The following is a 10,105-nucleotide window of genomic DNA, read 5'->3' on the forward strand; positions in this document are numbered from 1 at the left end:
GGGAGTAGGAGAAAGAAAGAGACAGGGAGGGGGAAATCAAAGAAAATTACAAAAGTCAATGGCCTGGAACCAAAGACAGCCTCAGCAACTGCAGTGTGACTTTGATTCTCCTATCATAACCCTGAATTAAAAATTCAGGCAATTATCTGCATGGCTTCCTTCTGATTAGAATGACCCAGAGCCTCATTAATGCATCGGCACAGAGGAAAACCATTAGGGTCTGTGAAATGGAATGTTTCTCTGAGAACAGGTTCCGCTTGATGTAAAATGCCCAGCAAAAAGAAATTTCACACATTTTTGAGCTCAGAGTCACAGGACAGCACCCTGCGTCAGGGCTACAGATCATGCCATAGCCATCCCCTCGCAGCTGGCTCTGGGTGAAAGCCACCTTTGTCTCCCAGCCTCTCTCTGGTGCCTCCACCATGCTGTTGTGTGCAGGGAGGTGAGGGTCCTGAGACAGCGACTCAGCCTGGATCCCCGAGTCTTGAACCATGACAAGTACCTGAACTGTCTGGGAACTTACTGTCCTCCTTTGCAGAAGAACTAGAAGCCTGCCCAGGACAGTGACGGTTCTAGACTCCAGAAAAGACCAAAATATCTGCAATAGCCCCAACCATATCAGTATTTTTTTGATCCTTGTGATGACCTGGGCATCCCAAAGTAACCCAAGCAGAATCTGGTGAAGCTGGACTAACACTGGAGGCTGGTGATTGAGAGAAAGGGAAGGGTTGGAGATAAGAAAGGTATCCTTGTTCATCCCTCAGGCTGTAAGGACCGAACATCTGGATATACACAATTCTACTGCCCAGTGCCTGGTGCCTGAGTAGCTATCCTTTAGTCTTTAGAATGAAAAACAAAAGAACAAACAAATAAACAAACATCCACATGATCTAGTGTATGCCCGGTTGGCTTGAACTCACTTTGTAGCTAAGGCTAACCCTTAACTTTTGATAACCCCTGCCTCCACCTCCTGAGTGCTGAGATTATAGGCAAGCATTACTCTGTCTGGTTCATGAATGCTGAGGATCAACCTCTATACTCTCCCGAAAACTAGCCTATTCGTGGGAAGCACTTAGGTACATTTCTAGGGGTAGCCTTCTTCCCTGGGATTATAGGTGAAATAAGGGTAATTGTTTCAGTGTTTCCTGAGGTCATTTGGAAGGGGAGGATTTGACCCTACTTTGTCTAGATTGCTTCCAAGCTAGTGAGTGGGACTTGGGTTCCCTCATTCCTGACTGGTCCACATTCCAGCATAAGGACTCTTAGGACACCAAATGTTTGTCCTTGAGACAGATAACATCCAAAAACTTCTTCAGGAGCGAGGCCAATCTTGTGTGGCAAAGTTCAAAATAAGAATGAAACAATTTTGTAGAAAGGGAGCCAGTCCTGGCCAATAGGATGCCAACCAGGAAAAGATCACCCTTCAAACTGAGAGAGCCACATTCTTCTCCTGGCATAACTACTAATTACTCAGAATAGGGACTTGCTCGATGAAAACAGTCTGCCGTTCCTGTAATGGAGTCAACGGGTTACTTTGTATCAATGGCGCCCCCTACCGCCCACCTGTGCAACGGGACAAGCACTAATAATTTATGTTTTTTGTTTTGCTTTGTCGTGAAAGCATTTTCAACCAACTCCCATCTTAGAGGGGTGCATTCCTGGTCACCAGGGAGTTTTTTATGAAGCGTGTTTTCAATACTGCAGACAGTTTTATGGGTGAAGGCTCCCATAGTTTATCTCACTATCCAACACAAATAAGAGACTTGGTGATTTAATCATGCGCCCCCCCCCTCCCCCTGCCCAAAGCTCTGAGCCACATATCTCTCTAACATTTTGCTGGACCAATACACAACACAACTGGATGCACCTGAGAGCTCCTGGTGACTTCTGATGATCCCCTTGTCAAGGGCCAACTTCTAGGCACCCAAAGTCTAGAGTGGGTGGGGTTTGTCTGGTTGGGCTTACCAGTTGGAATGAAAATGAAAGGAGTCAGCCAATGGTCAGGAATGTGGACCTTCCAGACCAGGCAGTCCCTCCCCAGCTCTGCAGGACAGGCTCCCTTCTGCCTCCGGAAAACAAAAACCTTAGCCTGTCCAATGTGTCTCTCGCTATGTTAGCCGGGGTTCCTCGTTCCATTCGTTTTGCTTCCGGGGAGGGCTTACTTTTTACTGCTGGACAAGTGTATCAGGCTTTATGCTGTGAAGCCCAGTGTAAAGATGGAGGCTGCCTTACGAAGGGACTTGGGGAAGACCTCTCTGGAAAACTTTCCTAATACATCCTGGCAATTCACCGTTCTTTCTCAGCTTCTAAGCGTGCATTTCCTCTTTGACGAAAAGTGCTCCGATTACCTTTCCTACTTTCCTTGACTCCACCCTTTAGCTAGCTTATCGATTTCGCCCTTCATCTCGTGCAGATTCATTCATAGCTTTGATTATAATCTTGAGGGCAAGGATCCTGTCTTTTTTATGTGATCCTGAGATGCAAGGAAGGGAAGCAAGTGTGCTAAAGGCATGAACCCTTCAGTTCACTGAATGCCCCATGAAATTCCTGCAGACTTTATTCATGAATGAAGAAAGTAAGGCTGTGTTTACCCAGGGAGGTACGATGCCGATGCCGAGCAGTGAGACTGGCTCTGGGCAGCAGAGCCTCCACTCTTTTCATACGACAGAGAGTGGACCCTGAGGTCTGACGGTGTCTCAAGAGTACGAGGAAGGGATGGGCTCAAGAACAGCTGCACAAAATGACTAGACATCCCCTTCTCTCTGATTTTAAGTCCTCCTTTTGCTACGAATCCGGTGACCGACAGTGCTTTATCTCCGTTTTCTGGGCTCATGAGCCTTCTCTGTAAAGGAAGGCTAGAGGGGATGATTTCCCAGGAGATCTCTGGCTTTCTAAGAGATGGATCTCATATGAGCCAGGTGTCCAGTGGGCTCTATGAGCCAGGCCCCCAAGCAGTCACGGCTTGAGCATTGTGCTTGAAGTAGCACAGAGTTGGTTCTCCCGGAGCCTGCAGGGTGACAGCATGCTGCTGTGGGGCTCAGAGCAGGCGGGAGGGGGTGGGAGAGAGGCCTCAGCCCAGAAATTTCCCTGGAGCATAACACAGCAGCCAGTGAGATGAACACACATCTTTCTGGGAGTCTCCTGGAACAAATGGGCAGTTACTAGACCTTAGGACGGCAACAGGAGAAAACAAAATCTGGGGGACATGGTGCCTGCAACCATGAAATGGAGGGCGCGTCTCATGGTTGCCGTAAGCAGGAAGTGGCTGGAATCAGTCAAACCAAAGCTCTTTTGGGACCTCCTTCTGCTTTCTTCACTGCTCCGTCCTGTCCACCTAGGTCAGGACACAGCAATCAGTCAACATTAGGTGACTGATATTTGGTGGCAGCTCTGTCCTTGGGTCTTTGATTTTAGACTTCACTGTGCCCCTTCCTATCTCTGCAACCCTCTACTATCTCTTTGCCTCATCTGTAAAATGGGGATAAAAATGGTGCTAACCTCTCACTAAGATGGACATGTGTGGAGCACTTCCTGGTCTTACTAGCAGTCCGTGTCGCTGACCCCACCCTGACCCATCAATGACTTAGAGTTAGAAAGATGGGGTTCCCACTCCAGCACAACAGGGACCTGATAGAAATTAAGGCAAGGTCTTGTGTGTGTGTGTGTGTGTGTGTGTGTGTGTGTGTGTGTGTGAGAGAGAGAGAGAGAGAGAGAGAGAGAGAGGTTAGAGGACAACTTATGGGCATCAGTTCTCTCCTCCATGTGGTTTCCAGGAATCGAACTCAGGTCTTCAGACTTGGTGGCAAACACCTTTATCTGCTTACCCATCTCAATGGTCCTCATGCTTTAGAAAAAAAAGTGTGTGTATTGGTGTATATTTGTGGGTGGGTATAGAGTCCAGAAGCCAATCTCAGGTATCATTCCTCAGGAGCTGTCCACTGGGAGCTGGGGCTCACTGATTAGGGTAGGCTGGTTGGCCAGTGAGCTCCTAGGGAGCCCACAGGGCTCCACTTCCCCAAGGCTGAGATCACAAGACTTTTTTATTTTATTTATTTATTTATTATTTACTTTTTGATGAGAGTGTTTTTGGGGGATTGAGCCTAAGAGCTCACGCTTGTGAGATGTGATGGTTAGCTTTACGTTAATTGCCAACTTGAGTGTGTGGGAACTAACTGGGGAGGTGGCCTCTGGGCGTGCCTGTGGGTGAGGGCTTATCTCTATGTTTAATAGATGTGGAAAGACCCGTTTCCTGGGCAGGGCATCCTGGATTGCATGAAACAGGGAAAGCAAACAGGGCCCTAGATGAGCATCCTTACTGTCCGCTTTCCCACTGTGGATTCGTGCATTCAACCCCACCAGCTGTTCTGGGTCCCAGAAGCCTCAGCTTCCTTGGACCCGGAGGCAGAATAAACTCTCTTCCCCTAAAGTTGCTTTCATCAGGGAATTCTATGGTAGGGACAGGAAACAAACTAAGCCAGGGTTAGCCCTTTACCTACAGAGCTGTCTCTTCTAATCCCTTGAAACAAAACATTTACTCAACTTTGCACGATCTATTTGGTGTGATATTCGTATCCGGCAAGGGAAACCAGGTCTCCCCAGGGAAGCCTTGCTAACATTTAAGATTAAGCATCCTTCGTTCTCCCTACCAGGCATGTTTATATACACAACAACGCACTTGCTACTTGCTCAGCTTTCTAGAAAACCAAGTCCTCGGGTGACTTGTCATTTACAAGCCTGTTGACAAAGAGCTGAGCCCGCAGGCAGGGAGGCAAAGGTGAAGACTTAGGTCTTTTCCATGCTCCCTGAGGTGTTTGTTGTTTAACATGGGGTTTCCTGGAAGTGAGTGGTGATATTTAGATTTTTTTTTTCATTAGCTTTTTATTTGAAAATATCAGTCTGCACTTACCTTGCTTCACAGTGATCTAAATACCATTAGGATAAACCGGCATCGTCCCTGTCCAAGTATGAAAAACCCCACTTCCTGGCAAGATTGGGCAAACTAAGTTGCTTCAGCTGTCCTGTCTGTCAATTAAGTGGACCTGCCAGTCCCAGCGGTGCTGGGAGAGGGGCACTGATGGAGAAGGGCGTCCACTCAGGGGACAGCAGAAGAGCAGCGCTGTCTAGAGTGGGAAGAAAAATGGTGTCAGTCTTTCCCACGCTTTCCCGTCTTCCAGGTTTGGCAGGCCTGGCCGGGAGAAGTCCAAATTCAGGTTTCCCTGTAGGGAATGCTTTAGTCCTTGGTGAAGAAGTGGGAGGCGGAGCCTGGCAATGGTGGCGCATGCCTTTAATCCCAGCACGTGGGAGGCAGAGGTAGGCGGATCTTTGTGAGTTCGAGGCCAGCTCTGGTCTACAAGAGCTAGTTCCAGGACAGGCTCCAAAGCAACAGAGAAACCCTGTCTCAAAAAAACAAAACAAACAAACAACAACAACAACAAAAAAGAAGTGGGAGGCAGGTAAGAAGGGGACCATCTCAAACAGGACCTGTCTCATGTGTAGGGCCTGCCACGTCTGTCACACCCTTCCCAAAAAAGTTTTTGCTTTGGCTGAGTCTGGCGCCTGGCCCCACAATAAACCCCAGCGGCTTCCCCGAATTTGTCTGCCTGGGCAGGGGCCCTGAGATTGGTCTCTGTAGAAACACACAACCCTTCATATTGAGGCTCCTCTCTGCACACTCACAGTGCCATCTAAACCTATGCACCTACCTCCCTCAGGACTTTAGGCTCTTGCATATTTGTGAAGTCCTCAGACCTCCCCAACGGGTGCTCTGCACGAGAAGTTTCTGGTCACAGAGCGTGCAGGCCAGGCTGATCTGCTTCATATGGGAGCCTCAGCCATGTGGGCAGTGTGAGGTCTGAGGTTGGGTTCCTAAGGCCGTGGGTTGTTTCCACAGGCCAATCCTGGGCAACCAGCTTCTCTACTGACTGGGATGGAGCCGTGACTTCTCACTACAACCCTGAGCATCTCCCAGACATAGCAGAGAAGAAAGCCCTACCTTTCTTTTCCTGGGAACCACTCCATTCAGACTCACAGGTTTTAAAAAACAAATTCCATGCTGTTAGGAACTGTTCTCCACAGGTGAAATGAACAGGTGTGGCTACATAACCCATGAGGCCGAGCGGAAGAGGAAAAGGCAAGGGGTAAGAACAAGCTGACTTGCTATGCGAGCCTGACGGCTTGAGTTCTACCCAAGGAAACCAGGTGATAGGCTAGACCCAGTGGAGTACGCCTGTCCTCCCAGCACTCCTGAGGGAGGGAAGGAGTCATGAACTGGAGAATGGCCTGGAAGCTTAAGAGTCACCTAGCCTGGAGTACAGAGCTTGTTGGCACAAACGGCAAGAGAGACCCTGCCTCAACACCAGGAGGAAGGAAAGAACTGATTAGTGAACAGTTGTTCTCTAAGCTACAGGCATGTATCATGTGTGATCACATGTACACACACACACCCCTTACCTGACTGTTCTGTTTCAGACACAGGAAGCTGGCCAGATGGAGAAATGCGCAGGTACCCACGCTTTTGCTGAAACAGGGAGATTGTGAATTTGAGGCTAACCTAAGCTACATAGTGACAATTTGTCTCAAAAAGAAAAATAGTATGTTTTTAAAGTCAACAAATACTGCAAACATCACAAAATTCAGAGAAATTGTGATTTAAAATATTAACCAAGTTGGGCAGTGGTGGTGTATGCACGCCTTTAATCCCAGCACTCTGGAGACAGAGGCAGGCGGATCACTGTGAGTCTGGGTCCACCCTGGTCTACAAGAGCTAGTTCCAGGACAGTCACCAAAGCTACAGAGAAACCCTGTCTCAAAAAAACAAACAATAAAATAAAATAAAACAAATATTAACCAAGTGTACATACCTTTGAAACACATTCTTATGTAAACTTTGATAGCATTTTTTTTGTCTTTGTGCGGCAGAGCCTTACACAAGCCAGGCTGGCATCACTGTCTGTGTAGCTGAGCTGACCTTAGACTCCTTATCCAGCTGCTTGCATCTCCCCAGTGCTGGGATCTCAGGAGCGCACCACCATGTCCAGCTCCCACTGCATGATTTCTCAGCACTGTTCAAAATGACAATGGTTTATACTATTTCCCATTCTTGGACTGGAAAGAGCATTCCATTTGAATTAGCAGAGCTGATCACAATGTGGTTTCCACTGAGAGTTTCTCTCTCTGCATCACAGCTCATTCTCCATCATGTCACACACACTTTTGAGGTTGTCAGCTTTGGGGACCCCGTCCCTGGAGGTGCAGTGCGGGACCTGGCATGGGGGAGGGTCTCAAGAAATGGGAGCAACTGGGGACAACCATCATCTTCCTGCTCCATTGCTTCCTTCAGGTCACTTTCTTCCTTCTCCAGGAGTGCCCTTTGGCCCCGAGGAAAGGAATCGGAATCTGCCATCGCTACAGGTGCAGAGAGAGCTCTGGACCGTCTGTGTGACTTTGGACAAATTACACCGTCTCTCTGCGGCGTTTCCTCGTCTCTGCACTAAGTTTGTGGTGTTAGGGATGACTAGCTGGATCAAATAGAAGGACTTTGAGAACTGCCAAACAATTTTACTAATATAAAGAATTTTTATTTGGGTACTGGGGAATCAGATTGGACATTATCCAACGTCTGTGAGCATCTAATGTTCTTTGTTCTTGGAGGCCTGAAGGAATTGCAAATTCAAATTTTGGACTTGAATCAAGTTTGGCCTAAGGACCCAGACAGCAAAGCGAGTCAGCTATTGCCACAGAAATATGTATAGAGCCTTAGCTATTGGCTTTAATTTGTAGGCAGAGACAGATAAGGCACAGTCTTCACCTTCGGGGAGGGTGGCTTTGGCAAGTAGAATCCCAGATAGGCATTTTGGAAGGTGGGTTCAGCTCCCTCTCTCCTAAACTCACAACCTGGGCATCACGGAACCTCCGTTTCCCCTTCTGCAGAGGCCCGGCTGACTGTGAAAGACTCACGCAGACAAATGTACTGGCTCTGCAAACCTGGGAGACCATGTGGACAGGCGTCTGAGAAGACAGGCGAGGCCCAGGAAGCCTCCTGCCGAGACTGCGGGGGGCACGCTTTGAAGTGTCTCCCTGGTTAGGGAGGCTGCCCCCCTTGTAGGTGCCATCACTTGTCATTACTCCTCCATTCTGGCTTTGGAGGTGGCTCTCATAGACACAGGGCCTCACACAGCCTGCTCTGGGCAAGGGAAGACTGATGGAGGAGGCTGGAGCCACAGGGGAGGACTCGCTGAATGAAGGAGGTCGCTGGGAGGAGTGGCCTAATGACACTACCAGACTCCCAAGCTTCTCTCCTTGGAGCGTAAATATTTCCAACTAAGATCACAGACTCCCTTTCTACAGAAATCAATGAAACCGCAAGGACAACGATCTCCGCATGGCTGCCCGGCAGCTATCTCAGACGGTCACTTCCCCTCCCCAGCTGCACTAGGGCACAGGATTTGCTCAAGCACTGTGTAGAGAGATTCTGAAGCTGTGCGGACATCAGGTGGCTTAGTCCCCACCGATCTCATTCTACTTGCAGAACAGAGAGCAGAAGCTCCATTGTGTGAGGGGTGGCTCTGCGCCCCTCTTTCCAGCAACACTTGCTTGGCATTGGAGACCTGGGCTTGCAGAGCATGGTGACACGTGCCTTTAATCCTAGCACTCAGGAGGCTGAGGCAGGCGGGTCTCTGAGTTCGAGGCTAGCTGTCCTGAAACTCATTATATCTGGCCTTGAACTCAGAGAAACCCTGTCAGGAAAAACAAAAAACAAAACAACCAAAACCCCAAGAGACCTGGATTAGGTTCTCCCTGAGTGATTACTGATTTAGTGTTTAGGACAAAACAGACATTCTCCAAGCTCAATCTCATGTATATAATGAAGACGGCTGTGTCAATCCTACCTGTCTTAGAGAAACAACGAGATCAAAAGACGTCTGTCTATGCGCGTGTCTTATAAAGCTTTTGATACATAGAAGGTTTAATGAAGAGATATTGTTAAAAGATTAAAAATAAAGTACTTAGAAGCCGAGAGGTGGTGGCGCACACCTTTAATCCCAGCACTCGGGAGGCAGAGGCAGGTGGATCTCTGTGAGTTCGAGGCCAGCCTGGTCTACAGAATGAGTTCCAAGACAGGCTCCAAAGCTACAGAGAAACCCTGTCTCGAAAAACAAAACAAAGAAACAAAAAGTACCTGGAATGTTCATGGTCTTGCAATACCTCCATATGCTGGTCCGGATCCCTACTAGGTCACCTTCAAAAAATGTCCACTTTCTGTAGTCAACCTCTTTCCCCAGAAATATGGTCTAATTCATCTGATGGTCACAGTCTGGGTGACCTGCAGGTCCCAGAAGTGGACCTTTTTGTGGTCCTGGGAGGCTAAATGGTTGAGTCTGGTCACCAGCAATGCACTCAGCTAACAGTGGTGGAGGAGACACAGGAAGCTGTCAGTGAAAACTCTCAAGGGTGCCAGGAGCTGGCTTAGTAGATAAAGCATGAGGACCTGAGTTCATTTACTGGCACCCGTGTAAATACCAGTCTGGTGCAGTGGCCCACCTATACTCCCAGCACTCAGGAGGCTAAGACGGGGTTCAGAGCCAGCTGGCCAGCTAGACTAGTCCAATCAGAGACTCTGTAATCAAGTGAGAGGATCTGACTCAAAAAATAATATGGAGAGTGATCAAGGATGACACCCAATGTCATCTTCGGCCTCTACATGTATGGAGCACATACGCACACCCTTGAACACCTCCACATGTGTGCCTTCATAGATGCAACCCGTACAACACACAGATGCCCCCAAACCCCGATCTCATTTGGGAAATGAAACCATTCCCTGCGGTCACTGGTTTGTTGCCTACTGTGTTCTTCCAGATGCCACACAGATGTCATGTTCTGGACGTGAGGCCATGGCTTCCCTTGTGTCTCCCCTGTAAAAGGCTCCCTTTCCCTGTGGTCCCAGCTTTTCTCTCTAGGAAAATCTCTCCTGTGGACTGTTTATCTCCTATGGGATCACACTAGGTGCACACCTGGGAGGAAGTGCCCTCTGGATAGGAGACGATTCTGCTAAGTCTCTTCCCGTGCCTGTGAGTTTGGGGTCTGAAATCATTATCCCAGATCA

The sequence above is a fragment of the Microtus ochrogaster genome, chromosome 7 (assembly GCF_000317375.1).
Source record: "Microtus ochrogaster isolate Prairie Vole_2 chromosome 7, MicOch1.0, whole genome shotgun sequence".
Classification (NCBI taxonomy): Eukaryota; Metazoa; Chordata; class Mammalia; order Rodentia; family Cricetidae; genus Microtus; species Microtus ochrogaster.